The 23,595-nt window shown below is 43.1% G+C and overlaps 1 protein-coding gene across 1 annotated transcript in view; it reads left to right on the top strand.

Moving 5' to 3' along the window:
* HEATR5B (HEAT repeat containing 5B) overlaps nt 1-23,595 on the top strand; it is a 261,254-nt gene that overhangs the window by 205,575 nt on the left and 32,084 nt on the right. The window lies entirely within an intron of this gene.

Genomic DNA, 23,595 nt, shown 5'->3' with positions numbered 1-23,595 from the left:
GCTTTTGAACCCCCCCACCTCCCTGTATATCCCAGTTTTATTTTTGCCTCCACATGAGTAGGTGAAGAATTGAGGTGCTTCAGATTCTACATTGAAAGGGGTCCTTAGGCTTGCATGACACCCATTATCCTCCTAAGGCAGCTGACATTGTGCTGAGGGGTGTATGGATTACTGGGTAGTGACACTATATTTCCCTATGGGATTTAGTCACAAGCCTGCCACAGGTGTTGCGGGGACCTGGCCCTTAGCCTATTCCTGTAGCGTTGTTGTCGTACTCATCTCAAAAACTTGCTGCTGCTTGCACAGCACTGGATGGGCTTTTCTACTAAAAGCAGTCTTCTTTGAAGTTGGTAAGCACAGTAGAATGGGTGCTGTACAGGTAGGTACATTTCATTATTTATAGCATAGCCAGGGGACATACCAGGTTACACACAAACTTGATCCACATATACTATTCATATGTTACTATGTATGTGTTATATGCCTCTTCATTAATGTGTAATTCATATCACATTTATTTAAGAGGATTTATTAATGCACTCGCTTTAGTAGCAAATTCATTATTTTTTTAATTTTTTTCTTTTTTTTTTTAGTTCTGTAGCGCTGTAGGTTTTTTTTTATTATTATTATTTAAAAAAAATTGCGCTGTAGAGTGCACTCCCAAGTTCTTGAAGGGGTCCTCTGAGTGGTAGCTTAGCGCGTTACTGTGTAACCGTGCACTTTCTCTCAAGGCTTTTGGCAGGCAAACATTAAGTGCCGCGGTTTGTGCGCACTACTGAGGAAAGTTTTTGCAGCGCAAGGGTTAACTCCTTTTCCCATCATTGGATTAGCACACACTTGTGCTTCAGGGGTGCAGCAGCATATTGTTAGACATTAAGATTGTTAGTGTCAATATTAGGATTTTATGGTTAATTTGCTACATTTATACAGCTATACTGTAAAGTGTTTTTCTTTCCAGTGTTATATTTTTTCAGTAGCACACATATTCTGCAGTTTAAATTCATTAAACTTATTTTTCTGTAGCATTCTTTATTTCTATGTATTTACTGTTTTTCCTTCTCATGGAGCCTAATAAACCTGTCTCCACTGCCAGGCCCAGAGTGACCATAGGGCATACCGGGCAAATGCCCGGTGGGCCGCCAGTTTCTTAGACCCGCCCACCATTACCGCTTCACTGTGGCTCTTAATTTGCTCCAAATTTTTATTTATTGGGACATGATCGGTGCAGCTGTTGGGCCACGGTTAACTTAGCCCCACCCACACTGAAACTGTAGGCCAGTAACTCTGTGCATCTTTTTTAAAGAAACATTTGCTCCAATTGCCAGTCAGTAATATATTATTGTACAGCCACACCGGCACTAAACCGAACCACTTCATGTGGGGGTCAAGCTGAAGCATACAGTGTGCGGTGCCTGTGTGGCTGTACAATAATACTACACATATGTGCACTCATGTGGGAGTAAGACTGCACTGCCAATCCTTCCTTCCAGTAACAAAAATGTCCTTTGCGTGCTACAAACAAATCACGTGACCAACGAGACCGTCCTGTAGCTCTAATAATTGTATAACTTTTAACACATACTCTCATTGGTTGGAATTTCGACTCAGTGGGCAGAGACGTAGTGGCGGGAACTCTGGGTCAGGCGGTGGCAGTGGACAGTGACGTGACAGCTGTCTGTAAGTTAGGGGATCGTACAGTAGCGGAGTCAGGGGAGCTTATTGCTGCCTGCTCTGGGACCTAAGTGGATCACCGGCCCCTCCTCCGTAAACTAATTGGATTTAGTTTAATCTTATGCAGATGACAGCTTGTGGAAATAGGTGCTGGGAGTGTGCTTGCTGTACTTTGTGATGGATCTTTCCCGGGCAAGTAGAATAAATCACAGGATGCAAAGAGGTGCTACTAGGGCAGCAGCAGGTCAGCCAGATTCCCCGGGACAGACTGGAGATGACGACAGAAAGATCTCCATGTTTGTAAGTGCGAGGGTGGGTAACGATGTCTGTCATACTGTTTGCATTCTTGCAGGAAAACAGTTAACTGTATGTCATTTATATCTGTAGCTGTCAGTTAATGGTCATCGCCCAGCCGGTGAGGTCACATTTTGTTTAAACATGTTTTGCCTGTGCCAGTATGTAATAATCTCTTATGGGCCTTATCTGATTATCACTGATTATAATAATAACATAACAATTACCTTTCTATTTCGAAATTATTTATTATGAGTCACTGTCACATACTGATTTCTTCTGTTAAGTGTGATCAGTCCACGGGTCATCATTACTTCTGGGATATTACTCCTCCCCAACAGGAAGTGCAAGAGGATTCACCCAGCAGAGCTGCATATAGCTCCTCCCCTCTACGTCACTCCCAGTCATTCTCTTGCACCCAACGACTAGATAGGATGTGTGAGAGGACTATGGTGATTATACTTAGTTTTATATCTTCAATCAAAAGTTTGTTATTTTAAAATAGCACCGAAGTGTGTTATTACCTCTCTGGCAGAGTTTGAAGAAGAATCTACCAGAGTTTTGCTATGATTTTAGCCGGAGTAGTTAAGATCATATTGCTGTTCTCGGCCATCTGAGGAGTGAGGTAAACTTCAGATCAGGGGACAGCGGGCAGATGAATCTGCATAGAGGTATGTAGCAATTTTTATTTTCTGACAATGGAATTGATGAGAAAATCCTGCCATACCGATATAATGTCATGTATGTATACTTTACACTTCAGTATTCTGGGGAATGGTACTTCACTAGAATTACACTGTAAGAAATACATAAAGCTGTTTAATAACTAGAGATTATGTTTAACGTTTTTGCTGGAATGTAAAATCGTTTTCATTTGCTGAGGTACTGTGTGAATAAATGTTTGGGCACTATTTTTCCACTTGGCAGTTGCTTAATCTGTTTTTCTGACAGTTTCTGTTCTCCCTCACTGCTGTGTGTGAGGGGGAGGGGCCGTTCTTTGGCGCTTTTACTATGCATCAAATATTTCAGTCAGCAACTCATTGTATTCCCTGCATGATCCGGTTCATCTCTACAGAGCTCAGGGGTCTTCAAAACTTATTTTGAGGGAGGTAATTTCTCTCAGCAGAGCTGTGAGAATTATAGTTTGACTGAGATAAAAAACGTTTATTCTGTAATTTGTTTCCTGCTTTCAGAATTTGTTATCTTTGCTAATGGATTAAACCTTTGCTAAAGTTGTGTTGTTTACAAGGATTGAGGCTATAACTGTTTCAATTTATTAATTTTCAACTGTCATAGATCTTCTGTGCTTCTTAAAGGCACAGTACGTTTTAATATTATTCTAATTGAATTGTATTTCCAAGTTGCAAGTTTATTTGCTAGTGTGTTAAACATGTCTGATTCAGAGGATGATACCTGTGTCATTTGTTGCAATGCCAAAGTGGAGCCCAATAGAAATTTATGTACTAACTGTATTGATGCTACTTTAAATAAATGTCAATCTGTACAAATTGAACAAATTTCACCAAACAACGAGGGGAGAGTTATGCCGACTAACTCGCCTCACGTGTCAGTACCTACATCTCCCGCTCAGAGGGAGGTGCGTGATATTGTAGCGCCGAGTACATCTGGGCGGCCATTACAAATCACATTACAGGATATGGCTACTGTTATGACTGAGGTTTTGGCTAAATTACCAGAACTAAGAGGTAAGCGTGATCACTCTGGGGTGAGAACAGAGTGCGCTGATAATATTAGGGCCATGTCAGACACTGCGTCACAGGTGGCAGAACATGAGGACGGAGAACTTCATTCTGTGGGTGACGGTTCTGATCCAAACAGACTGGATTCAGATATTTCAAATTTTAAATTTAAACTGGAAAACCTCCGTGTATTACTAGGGGAGGTGTTAGCGGCTCTGAATGATTGTAACACAGTTGCAATACCAGAGAAAATGTGTAGGTTGGATAAATATTTTGCGGTACCGACGAGTACTGAGGTTTTTCCTATACCTAAGAGACTTACTGAAATTGTTACTAAGGAGTGGGATAGACCCGGTGTGCCGTTCTCACCCCCTCCGATATTTAGAAAAATGTTTCCAATAGACGCCACCACAAGGGACTTATGGCAAACGGTCCCTAAGGTGGAGGGAGCAGTTTCTACCTTAGCTAAGCGTACCACTATCCCGGTGGAGGATAGCTGTGCTTTTTCAGATCCAATGGATAAAAAGTTAGAGGGTTAACTTAAGAAAATGTTTGTTCAACAAGGTTTTATATTGCAACCCCTTGCATGCATTGCGCCGATCACGGCTGCAGCGGCATTCTGGATTGAGTCTCTGGAAGAGAACATTGGTTCAGCTACTCTGGACGACATTACGGACAGGCTTAGAGTCCTTAAACTAGCTAATTCATTCATTTCGGAGGCCGTAGTACATCTTACTAAACTTACGGCGAAGAATTCAGGATTCGCCATTCAGGCACGCAGGGCGCTGTGGCTAAAATCCTGGTCAGCTGATGTTACTTCTAAGTCTAAATTGCTTAATATACCTTTCAAAGGGCAGACCTTATTCGGGCCCGGGTTGAAAGAGATTATCGCTGACATTACAGGAGGTAAAGGCCATGCCCTGCCTCAGGACAAAGCCAAAGCCAAGACTAGACAGTCTAATTTTCGTTCCTTTCGTAATTTCAAAGCAGGAGCAGCATCAACTTCCTCTGCACCAAAACAGGAAGGAGCTGTTGCTCGCTACAGACAAGGCTGGAAACCTAACCAGTCCTGGAACAAGGGCAAGCAGACTAGGAAACCTGCTGCTGCCCCTAAAACAGCATGAATTGAGGGCCCCCGATCCGGGATCGGATCTAGTGGGGGGCAGACTTTCTCTCTTCGCCCAGGCTTGGGCAAGAGATGTTCAGGATCCCTGGGCGCTAGAGATAATATCTCAGGGATACCTTCTGGACTTCAAATACTCTCCTCCAAGAGAGAGATTTCATCTGTCAAGATTGTCAACAATCCAGACAAAGAAAGAGGCGTTTCTACGCTGCGTACAAGAGCTCTTGTTAATGGGAGTAATCCATCCAGTTCCACGATCGGAACAGGGACAGGGGTTTTACTCAAATCTGTTTGTGGTTCCCAAAAAAGAGGGAACTTTCAGACCAATCCTGGACTTAAAGATCCTAAACAAATTCCTAAGAGTTCCATCGTTCAAGATGGAGACTATTCGGACAATTTTACCTATGATCCAAGAGGGTCAATACATGACCACTGTAGATTTAAAAGATGCTTACCTTCACATACCGATTCACAAAGATCATTATCGGTACCTAAGGTTTGCCTTCCTAGACAGGCATTACCAGTTTGTGGCTCTTCCATTCGGATTGGCTACAGCTCCAAGAATCTTCACAAAGGTTCTGGGTGCTCTTCTGGCGGTACTAAGACCGCGGGGAATCTCGGTAGCTCCATACCTAGACGACATTCTGATACAAGCTTCAAGCTTTCAAACTGCAAGTCTCATACAGAGTTAGTGCTGGCATTTCTAAGGTCACATGGATGGAAGGTGAACAAAAAGAAAAGTTCACTCGTTCCACTCACAAGAGTTCCCTTCCTGGGGACTCTTATAGATTCTGTAGAAATGAAGATTTACCTGACAGAGGACAGGCTAACAAGACTTCAAAGTGCTTGCCGCACCCTTCATTCCATTCAACACCCGTCAGTGGCTCAATGCATGGAGGTAATCGGCTTAATGGTAGCGGCAATGGACATAGTACCCTTTGCACGCTTACACCTCAGACCACTGCAACTGTGCATGCTAAGTCAGTGGAATGGGGATTACTCAGACTTATCCCCTTCTCTGAATCTGGATCAAGAGACCAGAAATTCTCTTCTATGGTGGCTTTCTCGGCCACATCTGTCCAGGGGGATGCCATTCAGCAGACCAGACTGGACAATTGTAACAACAGACGCCAGCCTTCTAGGTTGGGGTGCCGTCTGGAATTCTCTGAAGGCTCAGGGACAATGGAGTCAGGAGGAGAGTCTCCTGCCAATAAACATTCTGGAATTGAGAGCAGTTCTCAATGCCCTCCTGGCTTGGCCCCAGTTGACAACTCGGGGGTTCATCAGGTTTCAGTCGGACAACATCACGACTGTAGCTTACATCAACCATCAGGGAGGGACAAGAAGCTCCCTAGCTATGATGGAAGTATCAAAGATAATTTGCTGGGCAGAGTCTCACTCTTGCCACCTGTCAGCAATCCACATCCCGGGAGTGGAGAACTGGGAGGCGGATTTCTTAAGTCGTCAGACTTTTCATCCGGGGGAGTGGGAACTTCATCCGGAGGTCTTTGCCCAAATACTTCGACGTTGGGGCAAACCAGAGATAGATCTCATGGCGTCTCGACAGAACGCCAAGCTTCCTCGTTACGGGTCCAGATCCAGGGATCCAGGAGCAGTCCTGATAGATGCTCTGACAGCACCTTGGGACTTCAGGATGGCTTACGTGTTTCCACCCTTCCCGTTGCTTCCTCGATTGATTGCCAGAATCAAACAAGAGAGAGCATCAGTGATTCTAATAGCACCTGCGTGGCCACGCAGGACTTGGTATGCAGACCTGGTGGACATGTCATCCTGTCCACCTTGGTCTCTACCTCTGAAACAGGACCTTCTGATACAGGGTCCCTTCAAACATCAAAATCTAACTTCTCTGAAGCTGACTGCTTGGAAATTGAACGCTTGATTTTATCAAGACGTGGATTTTCTGAGTCAGTTATTGATACCTTAATACAGGCTAGGAAACCTGTTACCAGAAAGATTTACCATAAGATATGGCGTAAATACCTATATTGGTGTGAATCCAAAGGTTACTCTTGGAGTAAGGTTAGGATTCCTAGGATATTGTCTTTTCTACAAGAAGGTTTAGAAAAGGGTTTATCTGCTAGTTCATTAAAGGGACAGATCTCAGCTCTGTCCATTCTGTTACACAAACGTCTGTCAGAAGTTCCTGACGTCCAGGCTTTTTGTCAGGCTTTGGCCAGAATTAAGCCTGTGTTTAAAACTGTTGCTCCACCATGGAGTTTAAACCTTGTTCTTAATGTTTTACAGGGCGTTCCGTTTGAACCCCTTCATTCCATTGATATAAAGTTGTTATCTTGGAAAGTTCTATTTTTAATGGCTATTTCCTCGGCTCGAAGAGTCTCTGAATTATCAGCCTTACATTGTGATTCTCCTTATTTGATTTTTCATTCGGATAAGGTAGTCCTGCGTACTAAACCTGGGTTCTTACCTAAGGTAGTTACTAACAGGAATATCAATCAAGAGATTGTTGTTCCTTCTTTATGCCCATATCCTTCTTCAAAGAAGGAACGTCTACTGCACAACCTGGATGTAGTCCGTGCTCTAAAATTTTACTTACAGGCAACTAAGGAATTTCGACAAACGTCTTCTCTGTTTGTCATTTACTCTGGGCAGAGGAGAGGTCAAAAAGCTTCCGCTACCTCTCTTTCTTTTTGGCTTCGTAGCATAATTCGTTTAGCTTATGAGACTGCTGGACAGCAGCCTCCTGAAAGAATTACAGCTCATTCTACTAGAGCTGTGGCTTCCACTTGGGCCTTCAAGAATGAGGCCTCTGTTGAACAGATTTGCAAGGCTGCAACTTGGTCTTCGCTTCATACTTTTTCCAAATTTTACAAATTTGACACTTTTGCTTCATCGGAGGCTATTTTTGGGAGAAAGGTTCTTCAGGCAGTGGTTCCTTCTGTATAAAGAGCCTGCCTATCCCTCCCGTCATCCGTGTACTTTTGCTTTGGTATTGGTATCCCAGAAGTAATGATGACCCGTGGACTGATCACACTTAACAGAAGAAAACATAATTTATGCTTACCTGATAAATTCCTTTCTTCTGTAGTGTGATCAGTCCACGGCCCGCCCTGTTTTTAAGGCAGGTAAATATTTTTTAATTAATACTCCAGTCACCACTTCACCCTTGGCTTTTCCTTTCTCGTTGGTCCTTGGTCGAATGACTGGGAGTGACGTAGAGGGGAGGAGCTATATGCAGCTCTGCTGGGTGAATCCTCTTGCACTTCCTGTTGGGGAGGAGTAATATCCCAGAAGTAATGATGACCCGTGGACTGATCACACTACAGAAGAAAGGAATTTATCAGGTAAGCATAAATTATGTTATTCTGATAATTTATCAGAATATCAGTATGTGACAGTGACTCGTAAAATAATTCAGAAATAGATAGGTAATTGTTATCATTATTATCATTTATTTCTATAGATGGAAATACAAGGTACACTGTGTATGTGTGTGACTTTATACCTTTGATATATTGCTCAGTAAATTGGTAAAAAAAAAAAAAAAAGCTGATGCCTACTACTATTACAATGGAAATTAGCTGGTTTTATCTTACTTTGATAAATACCCCTCTTTAATATCACAGCAATTATGGAAAAGACAATGCTGCATAGAACCAATTAAATAACAACATATATTGATTCCAAAATTTCAGGCAAATTACTATATCCTTAAACTGCTGTTTTTTCTATTAATTTAAAGCCCCATTACATATAATGATTGGATTAATTATACTATGTGTGTATATACATACAATGTCATATATATGTTTGGTATGCGTTTAAAGGGTTAGCGGGGGGGGGGGGGGGGGGGGGAGTGGGTCTCTTTGTCGTAAAATACCCGGGCCTGTTTTTGGTCCTGCCCACTGCCATTTCCTCAGATCCTTTAGAGGAGAGATCTACAGCCATATTTTTTCTCAGACTATGTGTGTACTTTGCCAAGCTGTTTCAGTTTGTCCTCCTGCTCAGCTATGCAATGCTTGTTTTGGTCATGTAATTTAATCTAGTCACTGTTGAATATTTCTCCTCTAAGGGACCTTTTCCTTATCCCTTGTGTATTGCACATGGAGGCACTAAGGATTTTGCTCCCGCATTTAAAGAAGTTTTAACGGCTATGCCGCTACCAAGTAAGCCTTTGATTTTTCTGACCAGGCTTCAAATGGTGAACTATTGTCAGATGACCAGGATTTGATTGTTGATCAGGACACTGATAACTCTTTCCTGTTTAAGATTGACCATTTATGTTTTTTTATTACATGAAGTTCTCTAGACTCCAGTCTGAAGGGAAAACTGTTAAACTGCTAGACCTAATGTTTAAGCACTCTTCTAAGTTTCTCAGGATTTTCCAGTCACTGAAACGATTTTGGAAATAATCTCTAAAGAATGGTCCAAACCTGGAATTCCTTTTGCTTCATCTTCCAGATTTAAAAATATGTTTCCATTACCTGCTGCAAATGTGGAGTTGTGAGAAAATATATTCCAAACGTTGATGGGGAAATCTCAACTTTGGCTAAGGGAACTACTATCCCATTGGAAGATAGTAGTACTTCCTCTAGAGATTCTATGGATCATAAATTAGAAGCCTTCCATGGAAAGATTTTTCTACAAGCAGGTTTCCTATTTAAACCGGCTATTGGTATAGCTTGTGTAGCAGGTGCAGCAGCTTTATGGTGTCACTCTTTAGCTGACTTTATACTAGAAGAGTCTCCAGTTGAAGAGTTGCAAGATTGCATAACTGCTAATTCATTCATCTGTGATGGGGTAGTTGATATTATTTGTGTTAATGCTAAAAATATGGTATTTTCTGTTTTGACCAGAAGAGCATTGTTGCTCAAATCTTGGTCTGCAGATATGGTTTCAAAGAATAGGCTACTATCTCTTCCTTTTCAAGGAAAGATTATTTTTGGATGCAATCATTTCAACAGTTATAGGAGCAAAATGTTTTTTTCTTCCACAGGACAAAATGTCGAAGGAGAAGAACAGATCTGTCAGTCTTTTTTTGGTCCTTTTTATTTAAAAAAAAAAAATCAAGTCATCTTACTCTCAAAAATCTGAGCCTTGAAAGTTTACTTGGAAGTCAGGTTCTTCCTGGATCAAGTCTAAGCAGAACAAAAAATCTTCCATTAACCCTAAATCTGCATGATGGTATGGCCCCTGACCTCTGGTGTGGTCTCAATTGGTTCAGGACCCTTGGGTTCTGAGCATTGTATCCCAGGGTTATAGGATTGGTCTTCATACCAGACCTCCTCATGGAAGGTTCATTCTCACGTTCCAAAGCTACTCTTGAAGGTAGCTGCATTTCTTCAAAGCATTCAGGGTTTGGAACTTATGGGGGTTATAAGGCCTGTCCCAGTTTCAGAACAGAGTAGAGGCTTTTATTCTAACCTTTTTATTGTTACAAAAAGGATGTCTTTTCAGCCCTATCTTGGATTTAAAGACCTTAAACAAATTCTTCAGCAAGCAGGTGTCCCAAATGCCGTTACCCCTTCTCCAGAAGGCGACTTGTTTCCTCCAGAAGTTACTGCACGGTTTTGCACGGCCATATCTATGGCGTTGGCACATTTACATCTTCCTGGAAGATACTGTCTGTGTTCTGCTAACCAGGGCTCGTCAGGCGTGGGATCGTCTGGATCAGATCAGCCCTCTGGGGAAGCGGTTTCCTCTGAGGCTTCAGGGGTCCAACCTTCTGGGCCGGGGTCATCAGTTGCCCCGGTGGAGGTAAGTCTTGCCTTTCGTTATAGACTGGCACAACTTCATGTCCATCTGAGGCATGTTTTGACAGTGCTGGAGGATTCCAGTCCTAATGGGTCGATGGATCCTCGGTCATCCGTTCCAGACGGCAAGCTGGGTTAGACGCATGGGGATGAAGTCAATCTCCTTGTCGTCTCCATTTTTCTTTTTTTTGGGGTATCTTATTCCAGTTCTGAGCTTTAGAAGAATTGGGTCTCTGACTAACTGGTCCTGTGTCCATTCTTCTTGGGCATTCACCTGCGGGTGCTGCCTTCATTTACTTTGATCCGATTAGGATGTATTTTATTTCATTTTGAGAAGCTCATGTCTGTTATAGTTTTTCCTTTTGGAAAACATTTCTTTTCTGGAATTTGATACTAGCGATTTTGTGGTCGCTTGACCACTTCTGCGGAAGTTGATAATTAGTTTTAGGACATTGTTATGTCTATCGTTTGTTTTGGCTATCCCTACTAGGGATTTGACTTTTGTGGCCTTGGACAGTTCTGAGGTGCCCTATATATCAGGCTGGTCCTGGTCGGGCACTAGTTTTTCTGTTCCTTGATGTCTATATCAACCACGTGGTGCCCGTTATAACTGTCTGGCCCGGTTGGGGTGCCGAGTTTGCTCACTCTGGTGAGGAGTTTGTTTTTCTTGATTTTATGTTTTAGGAGGCCTTTCGTTCCTAGATATTAGGCTGGTCCTCACTATTCCTTTGGGTGGGGCATCAGAGGGGATTGGGCTCAGTCCTCAATGTCCTGTTCCTGATTGTTGGCGGGGTTACCATGGTCGGATCCTGCTAAGGCTTACTCTGGGGGTTCCTGAGGTCCTTTGTCCTCGGAGCTAGAGTTCTCTTCCCGATGGGGTTGTAAGTTCAGATGACTCTTTGGATATCCGTGGTACCAGGTTAGGTGGCCATTCTCGTCTCCTCTATTGGTACTCTTTTTCTTGGATTGTCCTTTGTGAATCCTTGGTGACTATACCTCTTCCTTATAGGGTCGAGGTTGCTGTGCCGCTTTTTCCCTTTCATTGGGGCTGGTTTTCTGGACATCTGTTTTCTGGAAGCTCGGATTTTTGGCCCTTTGTTTCCCCCTACGGTATCTTGGCTGCTTCCATATTTTTGGAGTTATGGAGATTGTGTCTTTTTCCTGCGGTTGCATCTTTTTCCTGCGGTTGCCCCTGCTAGGCGTTTAGGTTGCCTACGGCCACTCCACCCTGAATGCGCCCGATATCGTCTAATGTTGGGAGATAAGAAGAGTCAGGCATAGTTAGTACTTGGAATGCTCGTTCATTCTTAAATTCTTTGAGCTGTAGCGCTTTCCGGGATTTTGCTATTGAGAGGAGAATATTAATCTTCTTGATCTAGATTTCTAGGTCTTGAGCGCTTTTCTCTTGTAAGTTTTCCTTAGTCTTTAGACTTATTGTCCTTTGAGCCTTTAGGGGTTAAGCTCCCTGTCTCTGGGATACTTACATGAACGTTCAGTGTTCAAGGTCCCTTGGATGCGGCTCTGATTGCATCACCTATGGTGCAAGGTCTTCTCCGGATGGGGTAACCTGTGGGTTCCTCAGGGGTTATTAGTTTGAAGCTGGTTCCAGGTGTCCGGTTTTATGGCCCTGACCCTTGTCTTTGACTAGACTTGTTTGGGTTTTTCTGTGTCCTGATCTCTTAGATGGATCTGGATGGCCCAGTTTTCTGGTTCCGGAACGTCCTCTTATTTCTTTGGCATGGCCTTCTTCTTTTAACAGAGAATTGTAATTCTTCTGGGCCGGCTGGAAGTGGCCGGTTGGTTCCTGTCAATCGGTATTGTCCTTTTGACATCCATTTATGGCTTTACGCTCCATGCCTGCGGGCGGGTGAGCGGTTATGTTTGCATTTCCCCTCCTTTTGGGGGAGAACTGGGCATACCACTGTATACGCCTGGTGACCCGGAGGTCCTTTTCTTCCTCTGTTCAGTGGGGTCCTCCCTGCCTTGTGTGCAGGATGTCATGTGACAGATTGGATTCTGGTGTCATGCCGTTTCTGTAGTCTCAGTATGGGGTCTCCTTTTTTGGGAGTGCCCCTTCTATTCTGGAACCCAAGCTCATCTTTAGGGGGTCTGGATCCCCTCCTCATTCCTGAGGGTCTTGGTAGTTCGGGGAACTTTTAATTCCCTTGTCCTTTCGGACATTGCCAGTCGCTTTGGTGCTGGGTCTGTTACCTCGGAGTGGGGATCAGGGATCTGACGGCCCTGTTGAGCTTACACCGCGTATCATCTGTGTTTCCTTCCCTCAGCAGGTAGCTCTTTCTCTGCTGGTTTTTGGGGTGCTATCTTTTCCTCCCTGTCTTCTTGGGAGGGAGTTGCTCTGCACTTTTTTCTTCTGAGTTTTTCCTCTGGGAGAGTCCTGGTGCAGATTCCTAGCTCTTGTTTAGCTAGTGTTGACGGCTTGTGTCCGCTGAGACCTCTTTTGCAGAGGGAAGCCTGTGACTTCATCTGGAGCATACTTGGATATTATGGTGCTGTTTTTAGTGGTTCCCGGGGGTGTTTTTATTCCTCAGTCGCTCTATCCTGAGTGCGGGTTTGCACTCTGTGTATAGAAGGGGGTCTATCTTGTCCCTCTAGGTTTCCATTATTGGAGCGTTACTTGGCCCTTTGGACATCCATGCAGATAGTGGTCTGGGATTTTTCCTCCCTTATCTCTGCTCGGTCGGTAGGGTTCATTCTCTATGCGGTTTTTGTCTTTTTGCAACCTTGGTTGCGCTCTTGGAGTTATGCTTGGGGTTCTTTATTGCCCTAGTTGTTTGTCCGGTGGTCATTTTGGACTATTGTATCTGAGTTCTTCTTCTTCCCTTCTGGGAGAATGGGGATGTCCCCCCCTTCCCTCGTGTCGGGGGTGCTTTTCTGTGTGGGCTCGGAGGCCTTTGTACTCGGTTGAGTCTAGTGATTCTGGGTGGTCTCTAGCAAGGGCCTTGTTGATTTTAACTGATGGGCAATTACTTGGTCTTTTCCATTTTTGTATGGTCCTTCTGCTTCTGGTGAAGCAGCTTTTTTTACGGGGTTTTGGTGATTTCAGGCTGTGTTGCCCTCAGAAGGGGCTGCCTCTTGTACCGGCCCGTTTTGCATTCAGTGTCCTCTATAGCTTGGGTATTGTTTTCCCAAAAGTAATGAATGTAGCTGTGGACTCTCCCCGTTTAAGAAGAAAAACTTAAATTATGCTTACCTGATCATTTTCTTTTTTTCTGACGAGAAGAGTCCACAGCTCCCCGCCCGTGTTTTTATCTATGGGGCGACTGTATTTTTTATTCTTCTGGCACCTTTTTCACCCTGGTATTTCTCCTACTGTTCCTTGTTCCCTCGGCAGAATGACTGGGGGATGAGGGAAGTGGAGGAGGTATTTAAGCATTTGGCTGGGGTGTCTTTGCCTCCTAATTGTGGCCAGGTTCTGTATTTCTCAAAAGTAATAAATGCAGCTGTGGACTCTCCCCATCAGAAGAAAAGAAAATTATCAGGTAAGCATTATTTAAGTTTTTTCGTTGACACTCTTTCAGAATACAAAGAATTATCCAGTTTCTGCAGGATGGTTTGTATAAGTTTTAATTTAGTTCTTTAAAGGTTCAGATCTGAGCTTTTTCTTTTTTATACGACAGAAAGATAGCCAAGCTTCTGGATGTCCAGACTTTAGTTAGAATCAGGCCTGTAATCAAACCAGTTTCTCTTCCATGGAATTTAAATCTGGTCTTAACTGTCTTGCCCCCTCCTCTTGAGCCTATGCATAAAATGGACATGCAGCTTCTGTCATTGAAAGTTATTTTTTTTTTTTAGCGATTTCTTCTGCCAGGAGAGTATCTGAACTACCTACTCTCTTGAGAATCTCCTTACCTTATTTCTCTAGTAAGGTGTATCCAGTCCACGGATCATCCATTACTTATGGGATATTCTCATTCCCAACAGGAAGTTGCAAGAGGACCCACAGCAAAGCTGTTATATAGCTCCTCCCCTTCCTAGTCATTCTCTTGCAACTCTCAACGCGCAGGGAGGTTGTTAGAGGAAAGTGGTGAAAAATAGTTAGTTTATTTTCTTCAATCAAAAGTTTATTATTTTCAATAGTACCGGAGTTGTGCTATTGTTTCTCAGGCAGACATAGAAGAAGAATCTGCCTGAGTTTTCTATGATCTTAGCAAGTTGTAACTAAGATCCATTGCTGTTCTCACACATGTCTGAGGAGTGAGGTAACTTCAGAGGGAGAATGGCGTGCAGTTTATTCTGCTATCAGGTATGTGCTAATATGATTTTTTCTAGGATTGGAAATGCTAGAAAATGCTGCTGATTCCTGATAAATGTAAGTTAAGCCTGAATACAGTGATTTAATAACGACTAGTATCATGCTTACTCTCAGGGGTATTACCCTTATAGATATGCTATATAAAACGTTTGCTGGCATGTTTAATCGTTTTTTATATATGCTTGGTGATAAAACTTATTGGGGCCTAATTTTTTCCACATGGCTGGCTGTATTTTTGCCTAGAAACAGTTTCCTGAGGCTTTCCACTGTTGTAATATGAGTGGGAGGGGCCTATTTTAGCGCTTTATTGCGCAGTTAAAATTACAGACTGAGGCATCCAGTTTTCCTTAGGAGTCCCCTGAATGCTACAGGACATCTCTAAAGAACCTAAAATCGTTTATTGGGGAAGGTAGGAGCCACAGTAAAGCTGTGGCACTTTGCTGGGACTGTTAAAAAACGTCTATGTCGTTTTTTCTCCAACATTGGTGTGTCCGGTCCACGGCGTCATCCATTACTTGTGGGAAATATTCTCCCCCACAGGGAAAGGCAAGGAGAGCACACAGCAAGAGCTGTCCATATAGCTCCCCCTCTGGCTCCACCCCCCAGTCATTCTCCTTGCCGCTCTGAACAAGTAGCATCTACCACGGGGATGGCGAGGAGTTTGTGGTGTTAGTTGTAGTTTTTTATTCTTCTATCAAGAGTTTGTTATTTTAAAATAGTGCTGGCTTGTACTATTTACTCTATAACAGAAAAGTGATGAAGATTTCTGTTTAAGAGGGCTATGATTTTAGCACCAGTAACTAAAATCCATTACTGTTATCACGCAGAACTGTTGAAACAAGAGAACTTCAATTGGGGGTAACAGTTTGCAGACTCATCTGCTTCAGGTATGACTAGTCTCCTTCTAACAACACAGGCTAATGCTAGATGACAGTCATATTTCCCCTCAGGGGAAACGGTAAGCCATTTTTCTTTCACCTCAGCAAAAAAGATAACAGGCTTCCCCTTTTTGTTTTTTATGCTGGTAGACACTGTTAGGGGCAAAATCGATTGGTTTTTATTACAATATTATACCATTTGAAATATTTTATAAGCTCACATACACTGGGGAACGTTTTTTATTGATCTGGCTTGTTTTAGACACCTATATCTAGTCAGGAAGGCCCCTTCACTCTAGTGTGCTGAGGGAGGAAGCCTCATTTTGGTGCTTCAGCTGCACAGTTGATTTACAAGGCAGTGCATGCAGATTCATGTGAGAGGGTCCTGTGGCTCAGAAAGTGACTCCAAAAGGCTTTTTTCTGTGAATGGTGACCCCTAAGGAAGGTAAAAAGCTGCAGCAAGGCTGTAGCTGGGATTGTGGTTAAATCCAACAATTAGCTCCGGTTTGCTTGTTTTAAGAGCTAGAGTCTCCATATTTGCTGTGCAATACTTTCTAAGCATTAAGACACTGGGGTCCAAATTTCAGAAAAATCGGATATTGCCTTCATAGTTTTTTGAACATTCAGAAATAAATGTGTCATTTTAATATTTAAAGAGACAGTAACGTTTTTGTTTAAAATCGTTTTTATTGCATTGTTTGCCTGCCTAAATCTGTTTAACATGTCTGTTCCATCAGATAACCTATGTTCTGTGTGTATAGAGACAAATGTGGTTCCCCCTTCGAGTGTTTGTGATAATTGCGCCATAGCGTCCAAACAAAATCAAGACAGCTCTGTTATTTTTCATAATAAGATGATTTATCTAATGAAGGTAGTGGGGATAGCTCTACATCCTCTCCTTCTGTGTCTACACCAGCTTTGCCCGCGCAGGCGACACCTAGCGCGCCAGTGCTTATTTCTTTGCAACAATTATCAGCAGTAGTGGATAATTCTATAGCAAATCTTTTATCCAAACTGCCAGCTTTCTCCAACATAGGTGTGTCCGGTCCACGGCGTCATCCTTACTTGTGGGATATTCTCTTCCCCAACAGGAAATGGCAAAGAGCCCAGCAAAGCTGGTCACATGATCCCTCCTAGGCTTCGCCTACCCCAGTCATTCTCTTTGCCGTTGCACAGGCAACATCTCCACGGAGATGGTTAAGAGTTTTTTGGTGTTTAAATGTAGTTTTTATTCTTCAATCAAGAGTTTGTTATTTTAAAATAGTGCTGGTATGTACTATTTACTCTGAAACAGAAAAGAGATGAAGATTTCTGTTTGTAAGAGGAAGATGATTTTAGCAACCGTTACTAAAATCGATTGCTGTTTCCACACAGGACTGTTGAGATGAAGTAACTTCAGTTGGGGGAAACAGTGGGCAGACTTTGCTGCTTGAGGTATGACACATTTCTAACAAGACTTGGTAATGCTGGAAGCTGTCATTTTCCCTATGGGAACCGGTAAGCCATTTTCTTAGTTTAGTATAAGAATAAAGGGCTTCACAAGGGCTTTAAAGACTGGTAGACATTTTTCTGGGCTAAAACGATTACTTTAGCAGTATATTTAGTGGATTATAACTATATATAGTTCTTATAATCTTGGGGATGTATTAAAAAAACGGCAGGCACTGTATTGGACACCTTTTTCACTGGGGGCCTTTTCTAGTTATAGGCAGAGCCTCATTTTCGCGCCACTAATGCGCAGTTGTTTTTGGAAAGCAAGGCATGCAGATGCATGTGTGAGGAGCTAACAACCACTGAAAAAGCTTATTGAAGGCGTCATTTGGTATCGTATTCCCCTCTGGGCTTGGTTGGGTCTCAGCAAAGCAGATACCAGGGACTGTATAGGGGTTAAATGTAAAAACGGCTCCGGTTCCGTTATTTTAAGAGTTAAAGCTTTCAAATTTGGTGTGCAATACTTTTAAGGCTTTAAGACACTGTGGTGAAATTTTGGTGAATTTTGAACAATTCCTTCATACTTTTTCACATATTCAGTAATAAAGTGTGTTCAGTTTAAAATTTAAAGTGACAGTAACGTTTTTATTTTAAAACGTTTTTTTGTACTTTATTATCAAGTTTATGCCTGTTAACATGTCTGAACCATCAGATAGACGATGTTCTGTATGTTTGAAAGCCAAAGTTCCTCCCCATTTAAATATATGTGATGAATGTGACATAGTGTCCAAACAAAGTAGGGACAATGATGCCACTGATAATGATGTTGCCCAAGATGATTCCTCAAGTGAGGGGAGTAAGCATGGTACTGCATCATCCCCTTCTGTGTCTACACCAGTCTTGCCCACACAAGAGGTCCCTAGTACATCTAGTGCGCCAATCCTTCTTACTATGCAACAATTAACGGCTGTAATGGATAATTCTATTAAAAATATTTTGTCCAAAATGCCCACTTATCAGAGAAAGCGCGATTGCTCTGTTTTAGATACTGAAGAGCATGAGGACGCTGATGATAATGGTTCTGACATACCCTCACACCAATCTGAAGGGGCCAGGAGGGAGGTTTTGTCTGAGGGAGAAATTTCAGATTCAGGAAAAATTTCTCAACAAGCTGAACCTGATGTTATTACATTTAAATTTAAATTAGAACATCTCCGCGCTCTGCTTAAGGAGGTGTTATCTACTCTGGATGATTGTGACAATTTGGTCATTCCAGAGAAATTATGTAAGATGGACAAGTTCCTAGAGGTCCCGGTGCCCCCGATGCTTTTCCTATACCCAAGCGGGTGGCGGACATTGTAAATAAGGAATGGGAAAGGCCCGGCATACCTTTTGTTCCTCCCCCTATATTTAAGAAATTATTTCCTATGGTCGACCCCAGAAAGGACTTATGGCAGACAGTCCCCAAGGTCGAGGGGGCGGTTTCTACTCTAAACAAACGCACTACTATCCCTATAGAAGATAGTTGTGCTTTCAAAGATCCTATGGATAAAAAATTAGAGGGTTTGCTTAAAAAGATGTTTGTTCAGCAAGGTTACCTTCTACAACCAATTTCATGCATTGTTCCTGTCACTACAGCAGCGTGTTTCTGGTTCGAAGAACTAGAAAAGTCGCTCAATAAAGAATCTTCGTATGAGGAGGTTATGGACAGAGTTCAAGCACTTAAATTGGCTAACTCTTTTATCTTAGACGCCACTTTGCAATTAGCTAGATTAGCGGCGAAAAATTCAGGTTTTGCTATTGTGGCGCGCAGAGCGCTTTGGCTAAAGTCTTGGTCAGCGGATGTGTCCTCCAAGAACAAATTGCTTAACATCCCTTTCAAGGGTAAAACGCTGTTTGGCCCTGACTTGAAAGAGATTATTTCAGACATCACTGGGGGAAAGGGCCACGCCCTTCCTCAGGATAGGTCTTTTAAGGCTAAAAATAAGCCAAATTTTCGTCCCTTTCGCAGAAACGGACCAGCCTCAAATTCTACACCCCCTAAGCAAGAGGGTAATAGTTCTCAAACCAAACCAGCCTGGAGACCGATGCAAGGCTGGAACAAGGGTAAGCAGGCCAAGAAACCTGCCACTGCTACTAAAACAGCATGAAGTGTTGGCCCCCGATCCGGGACCGGATCTGGTGGGGGGCAGACTCTCTCTCTTTGCTCAGGCTTGGGCAAGAGATGTTCAGGATCCTTGGGCGCTAGAAATAGTTTCTCAAGGTTATCTCCTGGAATTCAAGGAACTACCCCCAAGGGGAAGGTTCCACAGGTCTCAATTGTCTTCAAACCAAATAAAAAGACAGGCATTCTTACATTGTGTAGAAGACCTGTTAAGAATGGGAGTGATTCATCCTGTTCCATTAGGAGAACAAGGGATGGGGTTTTACTCCAATCTGTTCATAGTTCCCAAAAAAGAGGGAACATTCAGACCAATTTTAGATCTCAAGATTCTAAACAAATTTCTCAGGGTTCCATCATTCAAAATGGAAACCATTCGAACAATTCTTCCTACCATCCAGGAAGGTCAATTCATGACCACGGTGGATTTAAAGGATGCGTATCTACATATTCCTATCCACAAGGAACATCATCGGTTCCTAAGGTTCGCCTTTCTGGACAAGCATTACCAGTTTGTGGCACTTCCATTCGGATTAGCCACTGCTCCAAGGATTTTCACAAAGGTACTAGGGTCCCTTCTAGCGGTGCTAAGACCAAGGGGCATTGCAGTAGTACCTTACTTGGACGACATACTGATTCAAGCGTCGTCTCTGTCAAAAGCAAAGGCTCATACGGACATTGTCCTAGCCTTTCTCAGATCTCACGGGTGGAAAGTGAACATAGAAAAAAGTTCTCTGTCCCCGTCAACAAGAGTTCCCTTCTTGGGAACAATAATAGACTCCTTAGAAATGAAGATTTTTCTGACAGAGGCCAGAAAATCAAAACTTCTAAACTCTTGTCAAGTACTTCATTCTGTTCTTCTTCCTTCCATAGCGCAGTGCATGGAAGTAATAGGTTTGATGGTTGCGGCAATGGACATAGTTCCTTTTGCACGAATTCATCTAAGACCATTACAACTGTGCATGCTCAGACAGTGGAATGGGGATTATACAGACTTGTCTCCGACGATCCAAGTAGATCAAAGAACCAGAGATTCACTCCGTTGGTGGCTGACCCTGGACAACCTGTCACAGGGAATGAGCTTCCGCAGACCAGAGTGGGTCATTGTCACGACCGACGCCAGTCTGGTGGGCTGGGGCGCGGTCTGGGAACCCCTGAAAGCTCAGGGTCTATGGTCTCGGGAAGAATCTCTTCTCCCGATAAACATTCTGGAACTGAGAGCGATATTCAATGCTCTCAAAGCTTGGCCTCAACTAGCAAAGGCCAAATTCATAAGGTTTCAATCAGACAACATGACGACTGTTGCATATATCAACCATCAGGGGGGAACAAGGAGTTCCCTGGCGATGGAAGAAGTGACCAAAATAATTCAATGGGCGGAGAATCACTCCTGCCACTTGTCTGCAATCCACATCCCAGGAGTGGAAAATTGGGAAGCGGATTTTCTGAGTCGTCAGACTTTCCATCCGGGGGAGTGGGAACTCCATCCGGAAATCTTTGCCCAAATAACTCAATTATGGGGCATTCCAGACATGGATCTGATGGCGTCTCGTCAGAACTTCAAGGTTCCTTGCTACGGGTCCAGATCCAGGGATCCCAAGGCGACTCTAGTAGATGCACTAGTAGCACCTTGGAATTTCAACCTAGCTTACGTATTCCCACCGTTTCCTCTCATTCCCAGGCTGGTAGCCAGGATCAATCAGGAGAGGGCTTCGGTGATCTTGATAGCTCCTGCGTGGCCACGCAGAACTTGGTATGCAGACCTGGTGAATATGTCATCGGCTCCACCATGGAAGCTACCTTTGAGACAGGACCTTCTTGTTCAAGGTCCATTCGAACATCCGAATCTGGTTTCCCTCCAACTGACTGCTTGGAGATTGAACGCTTGATTTTATCAAAGCGTGGATTTTCAGATTCTGTCATAGATACTCTTATTCAGGCTAGAAAGCCTGTAACTAGGAAAATTTACCACAAAATACAGAAAAAATATATCTGTTGGTGTGAATCTAAAGGATTCCCATGGAACAAGATAAAAATTCCTAAGATTCTATCCTTTCTACAAGAGGGTTTGGAGAAAGGATTATCTGCAAGATTCTTTGAAGGGACAGATCTCTGCTTTATCTGTTTTACTTCACAAAAAGCTGGCAGCTGTGCCAGATGTTCAAGCTTTTGTTCAGGCTCTGGTTAGAATCAAGCCTGTTTACAAACCTTTGACTCCTCCTTGGAGTCTCAATTTAGTTCTTTCAGTTCTTCAAGGGGTTCCGTTTGAACCCTTACATTCCGTAGATATTAAGTTACTCTCTTGGAAAGTTTTGTTTTTGGTTGCAATTTCTTCTGCTAGAAGAGTTTCAGAGTTATCTGCTCTGCAGTGTTCTCCTCCTTATCTGGTGTTCCATGCAGATAAGGTGGTTTTGCGTACTAAACCTGGTTTTCTTCCGAAAGTTGTTTCTAACAAAAACATTAACCAGGAGATAGTTGTGCCTTCTTTGTGTCCGAATCCAGTTTCAAAGAAGGAACGTTTGTTACACAATTTGGATGTAGTTCGTGCTCTAAAATTCTATTTAGAGGCTACAAAGGATTTCAGACAAACATCTTCTTTGTTTGTCGTTTATTCTGGTAAAAGGAGAGGTCAAAAAGCGACTTCTACCTCTCTTTCCTTTTGGATTAAAAGCATCATCCGATTGGCTTATGAGACTGCCGGACGGCAGCCTCCTGAGAGAATCACAGCTCACTCCACTAGGGCTGTGGCTTCCACATGGGCCTTCAAGAACGAGGCTTCTGTTGATCAGATATGTAAGGCAGCGACTTGGTCTTCACTGCACACTTTTACCAAATTTTACAAATTTGATACTTTTGCTTCTTCTGAGGCTATTTTTGGGAGAAAGGTTTTGCAAGCCGTGGTGCCTTCCATCTAGGTGACCTGATTTGCTCCCTCCCATCATCCGTGTCCTAAAGCTTTGGTATTGGTTCCCACAAGTAAGGATGACGCCGTGGACCGGACACACCTATGTTGGAGAAAACAGAATTTATGCTTACCTGATAAATTACTTTCTCCAACGGTGTGTCCGGTCCACGGCCCGCCCTGGTTTTTTAATCAGGTCTTATGAATTATTTTCTCTAACTACAGTCACCACGGTATCATATGATTTCTCCTATGCATATTCCTCCTTTACGTCGGTCGAATGACTGGGGTAGGCGGAGCCTAGGAGGGATCATGTGACCAGCTTTGCTGGGCTCTTTGCCATTTCCTGTTGGGGAAGAGAATATCCCACAAGTAAGGATGACGCCGTGGACCGGACACACCGTTGGAGAAAGTAATTTATCAGGTAAGCATAAATTCTGTTTTTCAGAGAAAGCGTGATTGTTCAGTTTTAAATACAGATAAAAAGGATGAACAATCAGACGCTGACGATGCCTTATCTATTTTACCCTCGCATCAATCGGAATTGGCTGTAAGGGAAGGGCTGTCTGAGGGTGAAATTTCAGATTCAGGAAAAATTTCTCAACAGGCAGAACCTGATCTAGTGGTATTTAAGTTTAAACTAGAACATCTCCGCGCTTTGCTTAAGGAGGTATTAGCTACTCTGGATGACTGTGATTCCATGGTAGTACCAGAGAAGTTGTGCAAATTGGACAAATTTTTAGAGGTCCCAGTGCACGATGACGCTTTTCCAATACCTAAGAGGGTAGCGACCATAGTGGAAAAGGAGTGGGAGAAGCCAGGTGTACCCTTTGCCCCACCTCCTATATTTAAGAAAATGTTTCCCATAGTAGACCCTAGAAGGGACGCATGGCAAACGGTCCCGAAGGTTGAGGGAGCTGTTTCAACACTAGCGAAGCGCACAACTATTCCTATAGAGGACAGCTGCGCTTTCAAAGATCCTATGGATAAAAAATTGGAAGGATCGCTTAAAAAGATTTTTGTTCAGCAAGGGTTCATCCTTCAACCAGCTACGTGTGTTATTACTGTCACTTCAGCGGCGTCCTTTTGGTTCGAAGAACTAGAAAGGTCGCTCCAGAAAGAGACTTCCTATGAAGAAGTCATGGACAGAATTCACGCATTAAAGTTAGCTAATTCCTTTATATTGGATGCCGCCTTTCAAATAACGAAATTGGCGGCGAAAAACTCAGGTTTTGCTATAGTAGCGCAGAGGGCGCTTTGGCTAAAATCCTGGTCGGCAGATGTGTCGTCCAAGACTAAGTTACTGAATATTCCTTTCAAGGGTAAGACCCTTTTTGGGCCGGAATTGAAGGAAATTATTTCAGACATCACTGGGGGTAAGGGCCATGCCCTCCCACAGGATAGGCCTTTTAAGGCTAAGAACAAGTCTA

Source organism: Bombina bombina, chromosome 4, assembly GCF_027579735.1.
Source record: "Bombina bombina isolate aBomBom1 chromosome 4, aBomBom1.pri, whole genome shotgun sequence".
Classification (NCBI taxonomy): domain Eukaryota; kingdom Metazoa; phylum Chordata; class Amphibia; order Anura; family Bombinatoridae; genus Bombina; species Bombina bombina.
Note: the sequence above shows the minus strand (reverse complement) of the source record. Positions and strands in the feature narration are given on the sequence as shown.